This window comes from Pongo abelii, chromosome 2 (genome assembly GCF_028885655.2).
Source record: "Pongo abelii isolate AG06213 chromosome 2, NHGRI_mPonAbe1-v2.0_pri, whole genome shotgun sequence".
Taxonomy (NCBI): domain Eukaryota; kingdom Metazoa; phylum Chordata; class Mammalia; order Primates; family Hominidae; genus Pongo; species Pongo abelii.
Window position 1 is genome coordinate 117,601,012 of NC_085928.1, and position 20,101 is coordinate 117,621,112.

General features: G+C 41.8%; 1 protein-coding gene across 7 annotated transcripts in view; it reads left to right on the top strand.

The window, feature by feature from the left end:
- TRANK1 (tetratricopeptide repeat and ankyrin repeat containing 1) overlaps window positions 1-20,101 on the top strand; it is a 117,070-nt gene that overhangs the window by 13,789 nt on the left and 83,180 nt on the right. For 2 of the 7 annotated variants that reach the window (XM_054552362.2, XM_054552364.2), the window contains exon 2: window positions 19,762-19,883. The exons of 4 other annotated variants lie outside the window; for them this stretch is intronic. The gene's annotated coding sequence lies outside the window, so the exon portion shown is untranslated. Of the gene's footprint in view, window positions 1-7,344; window positions 7,439-19,761; window positions 19,884-20,101 lie in introns of all 7 variants that reach the window. One more of the 7 variants, XM_054552365.2, reaches the window with a different exon arrangement.

A 20,101-nucleotide genomic window follows, 5' to 3' on the forward strand; every position in this document is an offset into this window, starting at 1 on the left:
TTTTTTTAACACTTGATTAATATTTTGTTTTTTGGGGGGGGGTGCTGCACTTTAATATATTGAATCAGTCCCCTGTTGATGGATATTAAGGTTGGTCCCAGTCTTTTATTATTACAAGCAACATGATAGTGAATAATCTTACACATTTGCCATTTCCAATGTATGCAGTCAGTCTGTAAGATCCATTCCCAGTAGAGTCAGTTGCTGCATCAGAGGCCATGTGTATGTGTCACTTTGTTAGGTATTGCCGAATGTCTTCCTAGAGTGGTTGAACATTATCTAAAATCTGTACCTATATTTTCTCTTAGTGCTTTTCTTTTTCTCAGTGCTTTTTAAAAAATGAGATATTTGCATGTAATAAATGGTACAGATTTTAAGTTACTGTTCAATGAGTTTTAACAAACATATACACCTGTGTGGCCACCACCACAATGTCAAAACACACATTTCCATTCTTCCAGAAAGTTCACTGATAACCCTTTCCAGTCAGTCCCTCCTCTCTTTTTTTGGCAATCACTGTTCTGATTTCTTAGATTCGCCTGTTATAGAATGTCATCTAATTGGAATCACACAGTTTATGTTCTTTTGTCTGGCTTCTTTTGCTCAATATAAACTTTTTGAGATTCTTCATGTTGCTGTTTTTATCAGTAATTTGTTCCATTTATTGCTGTGGTATCATTTTCACACTGACTTTTTTTATTCATTTGGAACTAATTTTGGTATATGATGTGTATTAGTTTCCTACTGCTGCCATAATGAATGACCACAAACTTAGTGGCTTAAAACAACATGAATTTATTATCTCACAGTCCATAGGTTAGAAGTGTGGGCTAGCTTGGCTGGTTTCACATGGCCAAAACCAAGATGTTGGCTGGCTGAGTTCCTACCGGGAAAGTCTGCGAAGACCCCCTGCTTCCAGACTCACTCATGTTGTTGGCAGGATCCAGTTCCTGGTAGCTGTAAGACTCAGGTCCCCATTTTCTTACTGTCAGCTGGGAGCCTCTGTTCCTTAAGGTGACCCACATTCCTCATCACTCTTCCCCCCTCTGCCTTCAAGGCCTGCAGTGATGGGCCCACTCCTTTTCATGCTTCAAATCTGCTGCATCTCAGCTGGGCAAAGTGGTTCATGCCTATAATCCCAGCACTTTGGGAGGCCGAGGCAGGTGGATCACCTGAGGTCAGGAGTTTGAGACCAGCCTGACCATGGTGAAACCCTGTCTTTACTAAATACAAAAAAAAGTTAGCTGGGCATGGTGGCGCATGCCTGTAATCCCAGCTACTTGGGAGGCTGAGGTTGTAGTGAGCTGAGATTGTGCCATTGCACTCCAGCCTGGGCAACAAGAGTGAAACTCTGTCTCAAAACAACAACAACAACAACAACAACAATCTGCTGCATCTCCCTTGCCCTTGTCTTTCCATGAGCCTGTCTGACTCTGGCCACAGAGCCACAGTCAAAGAGTTCTTGTCATTAGATTGGGCTCACACTGATAATCCAGGGATAGTATCCCTAGCTTATGGTCTGTAATCATAATTACATCAGTAAAGTTCCTTTTACCATGTAATGTAATATATTCATAGTTTCTGGGGATAAGGATCTGGATATCTTTGGGGGAATTCATTACTTGGCCTACCACATGGGGTGAAGTAGGAATTTAACTTATTTTCCAGATGTTTAGTGAGTTGTACCAAATGATTCACTCTTTTTCAATTTACTTAAAAAGCCACTTTTATTACATATGGAATGTGTTTCTGCTTTTTATACTATATATATTTATTGCTGGATATTCTACTTTGTTCCATTGATGTGCTTACTTTCATGTTAGTACCCGACTTTAACAATTTAATGTTTTATAGGCCCAGTGGCGGTCACTCATGCCTGTAATCTCAGCACTTTGGGAGGCCGAGGCTGGTGGATCTCTTGAGATCAGGAGTTTGAAACCAGCCTGGCCAACATGGTGAGACCAGCCAGGTGTGGCAGTGCGTGCCTGTAATCCCAGCTACTCAGGAGGCTGAGGCAGAATTGCTTGAGCCCAGGAGGCAGAGGTTGCAGTGAGCCAAGGTCTTGCCACTGCACTCCAGCCTGGGCAACGGAGTGAGGCTCCATCTCAAAAAAAAAAAAAAAAATTAATGTTTTATAAATACATATTTTAAAATGTTAGAGAAGATTCCCTCTTCTACTCTTTTATTTATTTGTTTTATTTGATTTACTATTATCCTTTAAGCCTCACCTGGAAGAAGATTCCCTCTTGATACTTCTCTTTTTATTAAAAATATCTTTGCAATTCTGGCTTATGTATTCTTTTAGATAATCTTGACAGCTGCTTCATTAATTTCTTTAAACATTTTATGTTTTATAAATTGAAATTTTGCTGAAAATATACATTAATTCATTAACATGGGAGGACTTGACATTTTATAATAGTGAATTTGCCCAAACCAGAAACATGTTAGTATTTTAAAAATATTTTTTTTTAAAGTAAAGTTTTGTTTTTTCTCCATGTAAGTCTTGAAAATTTAAGGACATTAGTTCATATTTTGTAAGGAGCTTTTAAAAAATGCTCCTATGAGAATTACATGTATACTTTTCAAAATTAACATTCTTCTTATTACCTTGGTTTTTCTTTGAAAATCTGTGTCTATTTCCTCAGGTCACACAGATACAAGTTATTTTAGTCCTGTATTAATTTAAGCCTGTAAACATCAAGTCATAAAGCAGTATTAGTGTAATTAAACTTCCCAGGAGTCCTGCTTCTTCTTTTCTCCCATAGTGAAATGTTCCATGTGTAATGAAGAATTTAATGAAAAACATCTTTTGAAGTACTGGTTGGTGAAGGGACAAGAGTGAGTCAGTGTGTGGTGAGTGAAGTCCTAATATGAATATCAAGGGAAACAGGACTTTAAAGTTGGCTGTATTGAAAATTCTCGACAGCTAGTCAAATAGGGATCAGATCCGTAGAAAAAAAGACTTTTTCCCCATTCCCTTCGCAAACAAAAAACCACGTTGCTTCATGAAATCATGTCAGAAATTTTTCTTCATTTTTGCTTTGCACGGTCAATGGCAGTTTTATTGGGTGTACCTTGGTTTTACAGGCCTTTGCTCTAGTTTTCAAGGGAACAAGTAGATAGAAACTTAAAATTAATGTATTTATGGGGGAGCTATGGGGCAAGAAACTAGTTTCCGGTTGTAATACTGTGGGCACTAATCAGGGAATGCTTGGAGAGATATGGGCTGGGTTTGCTCACCACAACCTGTGACCCCACATTCTATATCAAAATGCACCACAGAAGTAATTCCATGAGAATTTAGTTCCTGACTGCAGATATTCATCTTCATGTCTTAGATTTGTGCAGGCTAGAAAGACAGCATGATTCTCTGAGGTGGGAATAGGATGGAGCATGGACATACCCAACTCCTGGGACACTCCAAAATTTGGGGAAACAGCCCTTATACTCTCACACACAAGAATTGAAGGCTAAATTTCCACTGAGTAGAAAAATAATATTTCAGATGTTGCATCTGGCTTATTATTCTATCTGGAACTGCACTCTCCAAAACTTTCTGCAGTGATTGAGATATTTTAGATCTGCACTGTCAAATATTGTTGGGGGTGAGCGACCACTAGGCCAGTGGCGTGCAGAGAAAAGAATTTCCCAAGACAGCTGTAGGTGAAGAAGGGCAGATTTATTAGAGAAAGTAGGTAAATGGGAGCTGACTGCCAGGAAACAAAGTCTTGCTGGGGATTTTATAGGATGGTTCTTAGGCTGCAGAATGTTATGTGCAGTGCCGATAAAACACCAAAGTTGCAGTGAGCTAACTTGCAGGTGTCTGGTGATAGTTGGGCGAAGGAAGATTGTAAGTTATTTGTGCAGGAGGGCTATGTGTCCTGGACCATGAAGAAAGGCAGACTTATAGCTTATCTGATGTTTGTGTTTGCTTTCCCTTGGTCCCGCCAGCCTGACTTCTTTTCTGTAATTAGGACTCCACATTCCTCCCCTGACAGAGCAGCAATGACAAATCTTTGGCATGTAAGTGAAGGTCTCACCTTCACCTTCTTGCTGACCAGGGACGTAGAGTTGGCCCTACCTAGGATTGTTAGTCAGTCAGGAGGTTACATGGGCCTCAATCCCTGGGTTGGGAGATAAATTAGGCAGAGTCGCTGTGGGACCATAGGGGAACAGCATTTGCAGCCTAAAATTTTGTTCTGCTGTCTCCAAAGGGGATTCATTAGTTCTTTTACTGGCTGATACCCTTACTGCAGTAACATTTTGGTTTGAAGTTGTTGTATTCTAGAAGACGCAAAACAAGATATTTCATGAACAATACAAGGTGCAAATAAACTAGTATAATCATTATTATAGGCAGGAGAAGTGGGACCTGGCCTGACAAATAAGGTTTTTAAATATTAATGGGATAAGGGAAAATTGAGGAACAGATGTAGACATAATTATTGAGGTGAAGAAGTTGCCCAGTTTCGACCCTTGTTCCTCTGTATTCTGTCCCATTTGCTGAACTATTTATAGGCATAAAGGAATCACTCTAAATTTTGCTGGCATTAACTTTGTTGTTTCCCAACCATAGAGAAAACCTGCAGAGGTACACAGTGAACTCGTTAGAGTTGTTATTTGGCTACCATTCCTGGTACATTTGATTATAGTTAATGATGTAACTATAATGGGCTTGTGTTAAAGCCCCTAGGAAAGGGCCAGACCCCTTGGAGTTTCTGATGCAGAGGCGAGCCTTACAGACCATTTCTGGTGCCTTCTCTATTTGCTTTGTCATGGTGGATGATTGCCATGAGGGATCGATTGGCCCAGGTCCCTCTCCTAGACCTGTGTTTTTGGTGTGCATGTAAACGGTATAGTCTAATCCAGAGTATTGGGCTTAACAATTTCTTCTATAGATCATGGGACTGCTAAGAGTGTAATGTCATCCTCAAGTGCTTGTTTGCGAGGGCACATCCAGCAGTTAGTGCTGTGTGTTATGTTAGCAACCTGTGATGTTACTGAGTAGAGTGGATGCATGCGTATAGCCATTGAGACAATAGTTAGCCATGACAGACGAATAAAAACAGAGCCATGTTTAGGGAAAATGACAATATACAGGAAACTCAGGAAGACAGGAAAGAAGAAGCGCTGCAAAGAGTATAAGAAAAACAGTTAAACACCAAGTACCTCAGCACATTGTTGCTGTGGTGTGGGGGTATACGTCATTACTGGGACAAACATAAAGAAATTTTGTCTGGGCAGTAATCTTGGGAGTTTCCTTGCAAATAGCAGTTGTATACTACCTCCCTTATAAAAGCATCAATATTAAGAGGGTGAAGCTGCTTAAGAGAGGTAGTTGGAGAATTACTGAGAGCCTGCAGTAGAACTGAATAAAAAGAGTTAGCTTTAAGAATAAGATTCAACGGCCGGGCACAGTGGTTCATGCCTGTAATCCCAACAGTTTGGGAGGCCAAGGTGGGTGGATCATGAGGTCAGGAGATCAAGACCATCCTGGCCAACATGGTGAAACCCCATCTCAAAATACAAAAATTAGCTGGGTGTAGTGGTGCGTGCCTGTAGTTCCAGCTATTGGGGAGGCTGAGGCAGGAGAATTGCTTGAACCCGAGAGGGTTCACAGAGGCTACAGTGAGCGGAGATTGCACCACTGCACTCCAGCCTGGGCGACAGAGCGAGACTCAAAAAAAAAGAAAGAAAGATTCAAAAGATGTATTGGACTTACTAACTCTTAAGGAAGGTTAAAAAAATTCTAGGTTGTTTGTTTAACACAACTTTTTTTACCTTTTTTTCTTTAACTTTAAATGAGTTTCCAATGTTTACATTCTAGTTAGATCATAAATAATGAGTCTTATCTCAGCACCAGCAACTTGGTAACAGTAGATTTAAAGCAGACAGAAAAAAAAGAGGAAGATAGAGAACTTTAGATGATTCTACTTAACCCTATGGTGCAGATTAACCATTGAGCTCTGACTTTTTCTTATTGTAGTTTGCCCATTAGTTTAAAACGTGCACAAAACAGGCCATAATATGTAACCAGCTGGAGTTTTAAAAAGAATAATAAAATCAGGGGTTAGGATGTTAGAAACTGTCTTTTCAATTTGGACCCCTAGATTGAACAGGAAAAGAAAAAAAGAAAGGAACAGAGAGGAAAAGGTTAAACTTTACAGGAGAGTTTGTGTGTCTCCTGTAAAGTTTGTGTGAGAGTGCCTGGGTTACCACCTTTCAGCCACTGAATGGTGTGGGGCCAATACCCCTAAAACACCCTTGTTTTTCTCCCATCAGGGAGAGCCTTAGCACCCCAGACCTTTATGGTGTGAGATAAATTCTTCCTCACCTCTGCAAGTTACCAGTTAAGGTGAGCTGTTTTTAGCAGGAGCAGAGAGCCTCTTTAGCTTAAGACCCCTGGTTTTGGGATTCTGTCCAGGGGGTCCTTTGGCTCTCAGGGCAGTCCTGTTTCCAGTGGCCAAGCTTGTGACAGAGGGGGCAAGCATGTGGGGCTTTTTTTCATTTATTCAATTGAGGTGCTTTGCCTTTTAGTGCCTGGCCTTTTGGACTGGTGGCAGTTATCTAGAGGAGTGTCCTTAGGGCAACGAGGAGGGGGCTGGGGTCTTGTGAAGCAGCCAACAGTTGAGCCTGCTTTTTGTCTCTGCATCTTTCTTTTTAGCCCTGTTCTCCTTATTCTGCTCGCGGTTATAAAAGACTGAGGAGGCTAATTTGATGATTTCTTTTGCATAAGGGTTATGCTGTCTTACACAAGAAAATTACACATTTCTCTTTTTTGAGAGTCTGAGAATTAAATTTGTTTTAATGCTTTAGAATGTAGCCCAGAGGTGAGTTTGAAGGATAGATGGGGTTTGTCCCATGGTGGGACTGGAAAACATGCTGCTTGGGGGCGGTGCCACTTGAGGGCACTAATTGCACTTTCCCTTGGGACATCCTGCCAAGATGAAAAGAGGGTTCCACTTGCGTCTGCTGAGGGACTTGGGTGCACTTTCCAAAGGGGCGTTCCACCTATTAGAAAGGAGCCCTTGGCTGCTAGGGGCCTTAACACTGGACGGCCAGTCCAGGTACTCACTCTGGGTGATCAGCCCAGGTACGAGGAAGAAAGGTAAAGGATGATCTCACCTGGTGCCCACCCAGGAGAGGGAGTGGGTAAGGGAACCCTCACCATTTTGAGGCTGTCCGAGGTCACCTGATTTAGCAAAGTCCAAGACAGAATGGCAGGCTGACCCCACAGGAGAATGTAGAGTGAGAAAGAGAGCACCTGAGTTACCCCAAACGTGTGTGAATTCACTTTGAACGAGCTTCTGCTTCCAGTTAGGAGAGTCTTCTTCCCTTCAGGCAAGGCAGCCAGCCCTGTTCACCCTTTGGCCTTCAGGCAGCACTGGAGAGCACCAGGATGGTTAAGAAGCCAGCTGCTGAAAGACTGAAAAGAGTAAGTGAACCCAGGTCCCTCACCCAAACTGGGCAGTGGCCGTCAGATGCTTCCACACAGTCACCTTTCAGTCCCACCGGAGTGTAGCTCCTGCTGGAGACCTGCAGATGCCTCCATGCTTAGAGGTTGTTCTTGGAGTGTGCTGACTTGAGAAAGGGAAAGAGAGAGGGGAGAGAGTTTCCCGTAAGGAGCGAGAGTTCCCATCCAGAGAGAGTTCCCCCTACAGGCCACCAAAATGTGGGTGAGCAGTGACTATGCTGGTGGCATGGGAGTAAAAGAATTTACCAAGGCCAGGTGGGGTGGCTCACACCTATAATCCTAGCACTTTGGGAGGCTGAGGCAGGTGGATCACCTGAGGTCAGGAGATCGAGACCAGCCTGGGCAACATGGTGAAACCCCGTCTATACTAAAAATACAACAATTAGACGGGCGTGGTGGCGCATGCCTGTAATCCCAGCTAGCTACTCAGGAGGCTGAGGCAGGAGAATCACTTGAAACCAGAAGGTGGAGGTTGCAGTGAGCCGAGATCACACCACGGCACTGTAGTCTGGGCGAAAAAGCAAAAGTCCATCTCAAAAAACAAAAATACAAAAAACACAGCTGGGTGTGGTGGCGGTGCACACCTGTAGTCCCAGCTACTCGGGAGGCTGAGGCAGGAGAATCACTTGAACCCAGGAGGCAGAGGTTGCAGTGAGCTGAGATCACACCACTGCACTCCAGCCTGGGCGACAGAGCAAGACTCTGTCTCAAAAATAAAAATAAAAATAAATTAAAGGTTCAATTCCTCAGTCACTCTAGCCACATTTCAAGTACTCCATAGTCATATGTGGCTAGTAGCTATCGTATCTGTGGAGTCCTAATTAGGAACAGGAAGTCAGGCTGGCAGGGCCGAGGGAAAGCAAAAACAGACATCAGATAAACTATAAGTCTGTCTTTCTTCATGGTCCAGGACACACAGCGCTCCTGTGCAAATAACTTACAATCTTCCTTTGCCCAACTATCACCAGACACCTGCAAGTTAGCTCACTGCAACCTTGGTGTTTTATCGGCACTGCACGTAGCATTCTGCAGCCTAAGAACCATCCTATAAGATCTCCAGCAAGACTTTGTTCCCTGGCAGTCAGCTCCTCTTCTGCTGATTCTGACCGTTGCCCTCTTGTAACATATTTTCCTATTTTCTCTAATAAATCCACCACCACACCCGGCTAATTTTTGTATTTTTTAGTAGAGACAGGGTTCCACCACATTGGCTAGGCTGGTCTCCAACTCCTGACCTTGTGATCCACCAACCTTGGCCTCCCAAAGTGCTGGGATTACAGGCATAAGCCGCTGCGCCCGGCCTTGAAACTTTAATTGTATTTAATTTTAGTTAAATTAAAATGTAAATAGCCATGTGTGGTTACCACATTGGACAGAATGTTCCAGATAGAATAGAAACTGTCACAGAGCTAATTGCCCTGCTTTCATTTTTTATTTATTATTATTATTATTTTTAATGAGATGGAGTTTCACTCTGTCACTAGTACAGTGGCATAGTCATGGTTTACCACAGCCTTGACCTCCAGGGCTCAAGTGATCTTCAGCCTTAGTCTCCCAAATAGCTGGAACTACAGGTGCATGCCACCATGTTTTGCTAATTTTTTAATTTTTATTTTGTAGAGATGGGGTCTCACTGTGTTGCCTAGGTTGGTATGGAACTCCTAAGCTCAAGCAATCCTCCCAGCCTGCCCTTCTAAAGTTTTGGGATTACAGGTGTGAGCCACTGTACCTGGCCTGCTGTGCTTTTAGTTATAAGTAACAGAAAGCCTAACTTAAACAATAAGGATATGTACTGTCTCACCCTGTTGTTTGGCAAACCCAGCAGCTCCTACCTGCATTCTCTTCCCTGGCCACCTACCATTATAGAGCCACATACTTATTTTTCTAGATTCCTATTTCTGACTAGTGAAATGCGGAGAAGTCTACTTGGGGGCTTTGGGAAAGTTTTCCTGTTTTATAAAAGAGATATGTGGTACCAGGGAGCCAGTGGTTGCAGGGACCCCTTCTTCCTGTCTTTAATGTGATGCCTGGAGTTATAGCAACCTTCAATCTTGAGGGGACAAGCATGAGGGCACAAAGCCAGTGTGCTTAGGATGGTGTTACAGAGAGATAAAGAGATGTAGTCTTACTCCCTTATTTCTGATTCTGTGAGAATGTTACAAATAAATTTTTGGTGTCACAAGGAAATAGCACTGGAACATAAATTTAATTTTCTCAGCAAGGCAATTTTTACTTCTATAAGAGGATGCGATTCGTGAATGGAGTAATGGTGAGAGCACACTGGACAGGGGAGGGGAAGGGATTCTTATTCCTGTCGCAGGTAGCCCCTACTGCTATGTCATTCCCCTATTGGCTAGGGTTGGATGGCACAGTCTAAGCCAATTCCGATTGGCTATTTTAAAGAGAGCAGATGTATGAGCCAGAGTGGCGGGGTGAGCAGTTTGGCAGGAAAGACAGTTATGGAACAGGTAACTGAAGGTGGCTTAGGTCAGAGCAGGTTACCAGGGGTGACTCAGGTCAAAGCAGGTAACCAGGATGAGTCAGGACGGAGCAGGTGACCAGGGGAACAGATGTGAACTACTGATTAAAACTGGTGGAAAGGTTGTTTACTGAAACTACGAGGAAGTTAAACTTTAAAATGGGGGACAAAGAACTGAACATACTGACATACTGATTCTTTGAAGAGAAATTTAGAACTCACTGTATCCAATAAGAAAATTACACACCCCCCAACTCCTCGTTTGCAGCCAAAGGCATCCTAACTGATGCACTCATATAAGTAGAAGTCCAGAGATAGGGCAGGCCTCAGGATTCTCCCCAGATTGATGGCTCCCCACTATTTTCCTTTATTTCCCTTGGCCCTGTCCTTTTCTGTCAGTGTTGGTTTCATCCTGTGAGTGTTGGTTTCATCCTTACGCCGGAAGCAAAATGCAGCTGAAATGTAGGGCCACACATTTACACATCTCAGTGTCAGGATTCACAGCTTCACTTCCACACTGGACAGTGCCCCATGTAATAGAGAGATTCTCTTCTAGAAGCTTATCCAGAATGATGACAAAACACTGTCTCAGAATCCTCCAATAAACATCTTTTTAAGTTTCAGGGGCCAGAATTGTGCCCTACACTCAATACTGAACCAGTTTCTGTCAGGAAGATAAATTTGCTCATCAGACCCTTAGGAAGTAAGGGTGGAGTCAGCTTCCCTTAAGTCTAAGGAGCTTGGGGAAGAGAGGCAGATAACAGACACAAAACTGGAACTCAGTGAGGAAGGAGTAGCCACTTCAAAGGTCCCAAGAATGGTTCATTGTAGCCAAATGGGTAGAGTGTCAGAGCTTCCTAAATTATAAATATCATTAACTGTTACTAAGGGTCAACTTTCAAGTATCTGACATAAAAGTTTAACCTGTTTTTAGTTTTTTACAAGAATATTTCCTGGCACCATGCTGTCACTATAATCTAATGAAATATCCTTAGCCATTTATTGGTAAAGCATTTTAAGCGAATTTATTTCCTGAGCATATTATAGTTTGTGTACCGTATAGTAGAATGATGGCTGTCCAGTGTGCAGGTCAGAGTCCATTCTTTCCCCTGCTATTAGCAATATTGCAAGAACATGAGCTAAAATGGGCCTGGCATATTGTCGTCTAGTGGTTAATTATTAAAAACAAAACAAACAACTCTTCTAGGATTGGTTATATTTGGAGCTTCACAAAAGAGGACACTCATATGGCCAATAAAAGGCACACAACTTTATTAGTCATCAGGAAAATGCTAATTAAAACCACAATAAGATACTACAGTGGCTAAAATTAAAAAGACTGATAGTGTGCAGAATTGACAAATGTTGGCAGTTTATATACACAAAACACTGCTTTTGGGAGTATAAATTGGTTCAACCACTTGGAAAACTGGCAGTCTCTACTAAAAGTAAATAGCACATCTTGCCTGTCACTCAGCAGGTCCACTCCTGGGAAGAAAGGCAGACAAATAACTCACTGAAAGACATATACAGGATCATTTATAACAGCTTTATTCACAGTTATCTCAAACTGGAAACAATTCAAATGCCCATCAACAGAATGGATAAGTAAATTGTGGTATATTCATAAAATCAAACACCACACAGCAATAAAAGAAAGGAGTTACTGATATGTACAACAATTTAGTTGAGTCTCACATGGATAATCTTTAAGGAAAGAGGGAACCCACCATGTTATTATGGGGTTCGAGAACAGGTGAAACTCATTTATAGTTTACAGATCAGAATAGTGGTGAAGAAGGTGGGTTTAGACTAGGAATGGACAAGAGGGAACCTTCTGGAGACCTGGAAATGTTCTATATATTCACCCAGGTGGGAGTTAGGTGGGTAGATGGGTATAAAAATCATAGCTGAACACTGAAGAGTAGTGCATGTTACACACATCATACTATGTTTTGCCTCAATAAAAATGTTAAAAAAAATTTGGGCCTATCAAGATAATGGGATATGACAGACCTCTACTGTATGTCTTTGTGAATATTGCACAGTAATTGTTGCTGTATGTTGCTGTATGTTGCTGTATTGTTGCTGTATGTTGTTTGACCATTTGACTGAAACCCCACATATCCTTATTGCATAATATAGTTTTTTTATGGGCACATAAATTATACTTTGAATACTGCAAACTCCCTGACTGTGATGCCTGCTGGGGGATATTTTAACTGTCATCTTGTCAGCGGGGCCAGGGTCTTAGGATGGCTCTGTAAGTAATTAGTATCTTGGCTGCTTTTACTTTCCTGAATGTGCATGTAAATCAGTACTACTACAAAACCGAGGAAACTTTGATATCCTGCCATCTTTTGGGTATCATGGTGTAGCATAGTGTGCGTAAGGAAAATCAGTAATGTTTCTGTCTAACTTGGAGTAGAAATACAAGTCCAGACATACTTGTTTACACTGGCGTTTCTTTCTCTCTCTCTCTCTCTTTTTCTTTCTTTCCTTTTCTTTCTTTCTTTCTTTTTTCTTTCTGGGTTTTTGCTTCATTTTCTTTTTACTTAAAACAAATTTTAACTGTGGTAAAAAACACGAAACATAATTTGCCATCTTAACACTTTTTAAGTGTACAGTTCAGTAGTGTTAAGCACATTCATATTGTAAAAACAATTTCTGGAATTTTTCACTTGCAAAACTGAAACTCCATATTCATTAGACGACAACTTCCCATTTCTCCTTCCTTATAGTACCTGGTAACCACAGTTCTACTTTCTGTTTCTATGAAATTGACTATTTTAAGTAGCTCATATAAGTGGAACTGTAAAATACTTGTTTTTTGGTGACTGGCTTATTTCACTTAGCATGATGCCCTGAAGGTTCATCCATGTTGTATCTTGTGTCAGGATTTCATTCCTTTCTAAGGCTAAATAGTACTCCACTGTATGTATATGCCACATTTTGTTTATACATTCATCAGTAGATCTTTTGTTTACATTTAACACCCTTTCCTCCATCCCTCAATTTCCTGTAGGGTAGTGTTACTCAAGCATTTTTTCATTATAGCTCCTCCTAACCTTTTCAGACTTTTAGCTAATCTAGCTTCCCACCCCCCATGAAATTTTAATACCACAGATAATACTGTATATCCTTTTTTTTATATTGTATGTATATCTGTGCTTTGTACATGAAAAGAATAAACATTTTTACTCCCCAATAACCCATTTTCTTTCCTTTGAGGGCAATATTGCCCCATTGAGAATGCATGCTCTAGGGAAAACCAATTCCAGATTAATACATATAGAGGTAGCCCCAAGTTTACTAAAAACTTGGTAATGAAAGAAATGGTACTTGGAGAAAATCTTAAACTCGCCTCACCCTTCTCTGCTCCCACCAAACTTCCAACATCTCCTGCCCTCCCTTAAACAAACAGATAAATACTCAAAAAGAAAGAAAGAAGTTCACCTCTTGATCTTTCCCGGTCCTGGTATGGGGATGACCTCTCTTTTAGAGGGGAGAATGGTTCTCTGTGTCTCCTGCCTCCTCCTTCCCCTGCTGTTGTTGCTGAAACACTTTAATGGGTTGATGACACCATATTTAGCTCATAACGTATATTGTCCTACAGAATATATTTCTTTTTTCCCATTTCATGAAAAAAATATAGAATATATTTCTATTTGGTTCATCTTTGACAGTTTTAAGGTTATCTATTCGAGGCTTTTGTGTATTTCCCAAATTTATGTGCTTTATAGAGCCTATACTTTGCAACATTAGATGCAGTGGTATCACAATAGTTATCCTCAGGGAGCTAGGCTGTGTGTGTGTGTGTGTGTGTGTGTGTGTGTGTGTGTGTATGTATTTGTATAAAAGAAAATCCAATATTACATGCATTTGGCTGGGCACGGTGGCTCATACTTGTAATTCCAGTGCTTTGGGAGGCTGAGGTGGACAGGTCATTTGAGGTCAGGAGTTCAAGACCAACCTGGCCAACATGGTGAAACTCTGTCTCTACTAAAAATTAAAAAATTAGCCAGGCGTGGTGGTGTAAATCTGTAATCCCAGCTACCTGGGAGGCTGAGGCAGGAGAATCTCTTGAACCTGGGAGGTGGAAGCTGCAGTGAGCCAAGATTGTACCACTGCACTCCAGGCTGGGGGACAGAGCAAGACTCCGTCTCTTCAAAAAAACAAAAAACAAAAAAACAACAAAAAAAACATTTATATTTGAAACCAAAGCCCCTGTTTCTATAATGCAAAGTAAAATTTGGCTAAAAGCCTTGGAGTTGATTTCTTCTGCCTTCCACTCTCACGCCCATGAAATTCATCAGGAACTCTTATTGGCTGGTCTTCCTGCATTCATTTTACATTGGCTTATTTCTCTCCATCTTGCCTTCAGCCAGGATGATCTGGAAGTATCAACTGGATCTTGGTTTTTTAATTTAATTTTATTTTTTGAGACGGAGTCTTGCTCTGTCACCCAGGCTGGAGTGCAGTGGCACGATCTTCGCTCACTGCAACCTCTGCCTCCTGAGTTCAAGCAATTCTCCTGCCTCAACCTCCTGAGTAGCTGAGATTACAGGGATGTGCCACCATGCCCGGCTAATTTGTATTTTTTTAGTAGAGACAGAGTTTCACCATGTTGGCCAGGCTGGTCTTGAACTCCTGACCTCATGATCTGCCCGCCTTGGCCTCCCAAAGTGCTGGGATTACAGATGTGAGCCACTGTGCCAGGCCCAATTGGATCTTGTTAATCTCCAACCTAAAACCCTCTAGTGCTTTACTGTTCAATATGGTAGCCACTAGCCACATGTGGCTATGTATTGCAAAGTTAATTAAAATTAAGTTAGATTTGAAATTCAGTTCTTCATTTGTACTAGTCATATTTCAAATGTACAGTAGCCAGTTGTGGCTAGTGCCTTCTGTATTGTATAGTATAAAATTGAACATTTGCATTATCACAGAAAGTTGTCATAGACAATGCTGCTTTCCCAGTTGCATTTAGATGAATTCCAAGACCCTCTGATGGCCTTCAAGATCCATCATCTACTTACTGTGGCAATTACCTACTCTTTCAGCTTCACTTTTGCATCCTACTCACCTGGCAGTTCTTAAACTGTGAAGCTCAGAGCTTTTGCATGTGCTGTTTCTGTGGCCTGGACACCTACTGTCCTTGTCACTGGGCTAACTGCTCACAATTTAGATCTTGTCTTAAATGTCAATTCCAACAGACTTGCCTTGATCCCTGCAATCTAAGCTGTGATCTCCTGTTACAGGCTTTCTTATACCCTCTACTTTTTCTTCATAAGAAGAAAAATATTTTAACTATAATATTCGTGTGATTATTGATGTACTTAATGTTCATCTCCTTAACAGACAGTAAACTTCTGGAAGGTGGGGATAGTGGCCATCCTTTCACCATCAGACTCCTGATCGCCAGCACAGTGCCCAGCATAGGGTAGATGCTATATGAACAATAGGACTAGGGTGTGCTGAAAGTTCAGATCCAGTGGGAAGGCACATGTGTGTTGGGTGTGTGAAAATTAAAAACAGTTCTTTATTACTGTAGGATGACTGTAGTTAACAATAACATATAGTTCAAATAGCTAGAAGGAGGATATTGAACATTCCCAACACAAAGAAATAATAAATTTTTGAGACGATGGATATGCTACATACCCTGATCTGATCACTTATACATTATATGTATTAAAACATCACTATGAATATGTACATTATCAATATGTCAATTTAAGAAATAAAATAGGTAGGCTGGGCGCAGTGGCTCACACCTGTAATCCCAGCACTTTGGGAGGCCAAGGCGGGTGGATCATGAGGTCAGGAGATTTAGATCATCCTGGCTAACATAGTGAAACCCCATCTCTACTAAAAATACAAAAAATTAGCCGGGCGTGGTGGCCGGTGCCTGTAGTCCCAGCTACTCAGGAGGCTGAGGCAGGAGAATGGCGTGAACCTGGGAGGCGGAGCTTGCAGTGAGCGGAGATCGGGCCACTGCACTCCAGCCTGGGTGACAGAGATGAGACTCCTTCTCAAAAAACAAAAAACAAAAAAACAAAAAAGAAATAAAATAGGCCTGGAGTGGTGGCTCACGCCTGTAATCCCACCATTTTGGGAGGCCGAGGCAGGTGGATCACCTGAAGTCAGGAGTTCGAGACCAGCCTGGCCAAGATGGTGAAACCCCATCTCTACTAAAAATACAAAAATTAGCTGGGCGTGGTGGTGGGCACCTGTAATACCAGCTACTAGGGAGGCCGAGGGAAGAGAATGGCTTGAACCCACGAGGCAGAGGTTGCAGTGAGCCGAGATCGCGCCATTGCACTCCAGCCTGGGTGACAAGAGTGAAAACTCCATCTCGAAATAAATAAATAGATAAAAAATCTAGAAAAATGTTCCCAGGAGCTGGGGATGGGGGGTTGGGGGTGTTCTATATCATGACTGTGGTTGTGGTTACATGACCGTAAATTTTGTTAAATGAATTGAACACTTAAAATGGGTGAATTTTATCATATGTAAATTGTACCTCAATAAAATTTACTTAAAAAAAAAAAAAAAAGGAAGAAACCAGCTGGGTGCAGTGGCTCATGTCTGTAATCCCAGCACTTTGGAAGACCGAGGGATCACCTGAGCACTCACTTGAGCTCAGGAGTTCAAGACCAGCCTGGCCAACATGGTGAAAACCCTGTCTCTACTAAAAATACAAAAATTAGCCTGGCATGGTGGCGTGCGCCTGTAATCCCAGCTACTTGGGAGGCTGAGGCAGGCGAATAGCTTGAACCTGGGAGATGGAGTTTGCAGTGAGCCAAAATTGCACCACTGCACTCTAGCCTGGGCGACAGAGTGAGACTCAGTCTCAAAAAAAAAACAAAAACAAACCCAAAAGCAGTCAAGAGACCCCAGATATTGGGGAGGTAGATAATTATTTATGGTGTTTACTTTTTGCTGTGAGAATGACTTTTAGGTTATAAATTTTACAAAAACAGTTCAGAGCTGGTCTGGTCAACTGGCTTTAGAAATACCATCTTTGGTGTGCATGTAGTTGGGTGTAATTGAGGCTGTAAATAAATGAGAAATAACTTAAAGTTGATGGGCAAAGGGGATAAGTTGCACTGGTAATGCCCTAGGTTTAGTGCAGGCCACTTTACTGGGCTTTGGTCGGTGGGGGCAGGATGGTGAGACAGCTGAGGGGGGTGGTGGCAAGGTGTTCCGATCTTGTCCTATTTCAATGCCCTGGGTAGGGAAGACTTGGGTGCAGCACCTCATACTTTTCCAGGGGACTTATGAAATATTTTGAGTGAGTTTCTTAAGAAAATTCCTGTTCTTCTCATCCCACATTTGTACCCCTTTCCCCAAGAAAAAAAGAAAAAAACAAAACAAAACACATTGAAGTCCCCAGAGTATATTCTGACTTTGGATTTTTATCCTTGACTGTCTGTGGGCACCCTTCCTGTGGGGAAGAAGAGTCACTTTTAAGAGAGAGAGAGAAAGAAAGAGAGGAGAGGAGAGAAAGAAAGCAAGAAAAGGAAAGCAACCAAGAAAGTAAGCGAGCAAGAAAGCAAGCAAGCAAACAGGCAAGAAAGAAAGAAAGATAGAAGGAAAAGGACGGGCATGGTGGCCAAGCCTGTAATCCCAGCGCTTTGGGAGACTGAGGCGGCCGGATCACTTGAGGTCAGGAGTTCGAGACCAGTCTGGCCAACATGGGGAAACCCTATCTCTACTAAAAATACAAAGTTAGCTGGGCATGGTGGCGCACACCTGTAATCCCAGCTACTCAGGAAACTGAAGCAGGAGAATGGCTTGAACTCGAGGGACGGAGGTTGCAGTGAGCCAAGATCGCGCCACTGCACTCCAGCCTGGGTGACAGAGTGAGAGTCCATCTCACAAAAAAAAAGAAGAAGAAAAAAAAAAGACATACTCTTTCTAGCTTCAACTTGGATCTACTGCTACTGCCAGCATTCCCGAGTTAATCTTGGATCATTGACTGCTTTTGGGCTCTTTTGGCAACCCTAAACAAACAAAAAAAGCAAGCAAGCAAACAAAAAACCCCAAAAAATAAAATAAAAAAGTAAACAAATTTGTTGTCAAGAATTCAAGTAGTACCTAGATAATGTATGAAGGGAAAGCCATCCTCTCTGCCCATTTCAGTAATAACCCCCCCAACAGGCCATCTGTGTTGCCAGTCTTTGCTGTAATCCTGTACGTCAGTTACAGAACTTCATGTGTATACGTATACACAATGAGTCATAAAAACCACAACCACCTGGATCTGTTCTGTTTCAGACTTGCTTGTTTCAAAATCTACTCAGTGCATTTGCATTTTTCTTGCATCTTCTTCCTCATATGTAGCTCAGCAGCCTGTGACAGCTTCCAACAACTAGAGTTTGAATTCTCATAGAGACATAGTGAAAATTTCTGAAAGCCAGCCAGGCAGCTGTGCAATTGTCCTTAAGTATTTTGTAGCTTTTACACCATTAACGAAGCTGAAAATGCAGGGTAGAGTGCTCAGTGCCAGCCAAAATATAAGATACCCTAGTGATTTTACTGGGTGCTGATCTTTTAACCTCTGTCTTGGCCCTTCAGAGTATAGTTTGGCTCTTAAAGTGAGGCCACCTAGGTTGGACTTCTCACATTACCAATTTCAGTGTGACTGTGGCAAATGGTAAGTGGCTTAACCTGTCTTTGCTTCACTTTCCCTATGTGCAAAATAGAGATAGAGTCACGCTGACCTTATAGCACTTTTTTTTTTTTTTTTTTTTTTTGTCAGAGTCTCACTCTGTTGCCCAGGCTGGAATGTAGTGGCTTGATCTCAGTTCACTACAACCTGCATCTCCTGGGCTTAAGTGATTCTCATGCCTCAGCTTCCTGAGTAGCTGGGGCTATAGGCATGCGCTACCATGCCTGGCTAATTTTTGTATATTTTTAGTAGAGATGGGGGTTTTATCATGTTGGCCAGGCTGGTCTCGAACTCCTGACCTCAGGTGATCTGCCTGCCTCGGCCTTCCAAAGTGTTGGGATTACAGGCGTGAGCCACTGTGCCTGGCCGAGGCTTCTTATAGGAATGAAAAGACACAATGATGTAAAGCACATAGTAGGTACTTAGCAGATATTAGCTATGAAGAATATTGTCATTATGGTAAATTATTACCACTTTTATTTAATAATTTCATCTTATAAATAAATAATCAGTTGGTCAGTTTTTTTTTTTTTAAAGACCCAACAACTGAGCCATCTGTATTCTATTGTAGAGATATAAAGCATTCTTCTGTGTAATGAGAATGTAACTCTCAATGAATCCTATTAGGAAGAAAAAAGCCTTCTGTATGGTTGGCATTCCTTCTTTCACCTCTGATGTGATTGTATCAAGAAAAAGCAGAAACATAGGTGGGTGAATACATTTGTTGTTGCCCATATAACATTAAGAGCTGACTGTTGGTTTCTAGAGAAGTATGAAAAATAATCTTGAAATGAAGAGTTTTTTTGTATTTGTAAATACAATGGAAATGCCTTGTGTTTGAATTCTTCAGTTAAACCCTTAAAGAGTCTGTTTGATAACATTTGTGGTCTGATTAGTAAGAGGGTACATTGTAGAGTGATTGGAAATTCAGAAAATCAAGGAAGAAAATTAAAATTCTGTCAAATTCCAAAGGTGTGGCTTTTAACATTTTGGCATATTTTCAATATATTTTATGTATTTAAAACAATTTGGGATTATATTCCTTTTCAACCTTATAGGCCTGTATTTTTCATTTACTAACTTGCTCTGTCGTTAAATGTTCTTTTACAACACGATTTTTTTTTCCAGATGGAGTTAGTGCTTGTCACCTAGGCTGGAGGGAAGTGGCGTGATCTTGGCTCACTGCAACCTCTGCCTCCCAGGTTCAAGCAATTCTCCTGCCTCAGTCTCCCAAGAAGCTGTGATTACAGGTGCTCACCACTATGCCTGGCTAATTTCTGCAGTTTTAGTAAAGACGGGGTTTCACCATGTTGGCCAGGCTGGTCTCGAACTCCTGACCTCAGGTGATCCGCCCGCCTCAGGTGTTCAGCCTCTTAATGTGCTGGGATTACAGGCATGAGCCAGCGCACTGGGTCTTTTACAACATGATTTTATTTTTCGGAGATAGAGTCTCACTCTGTCACCCAGG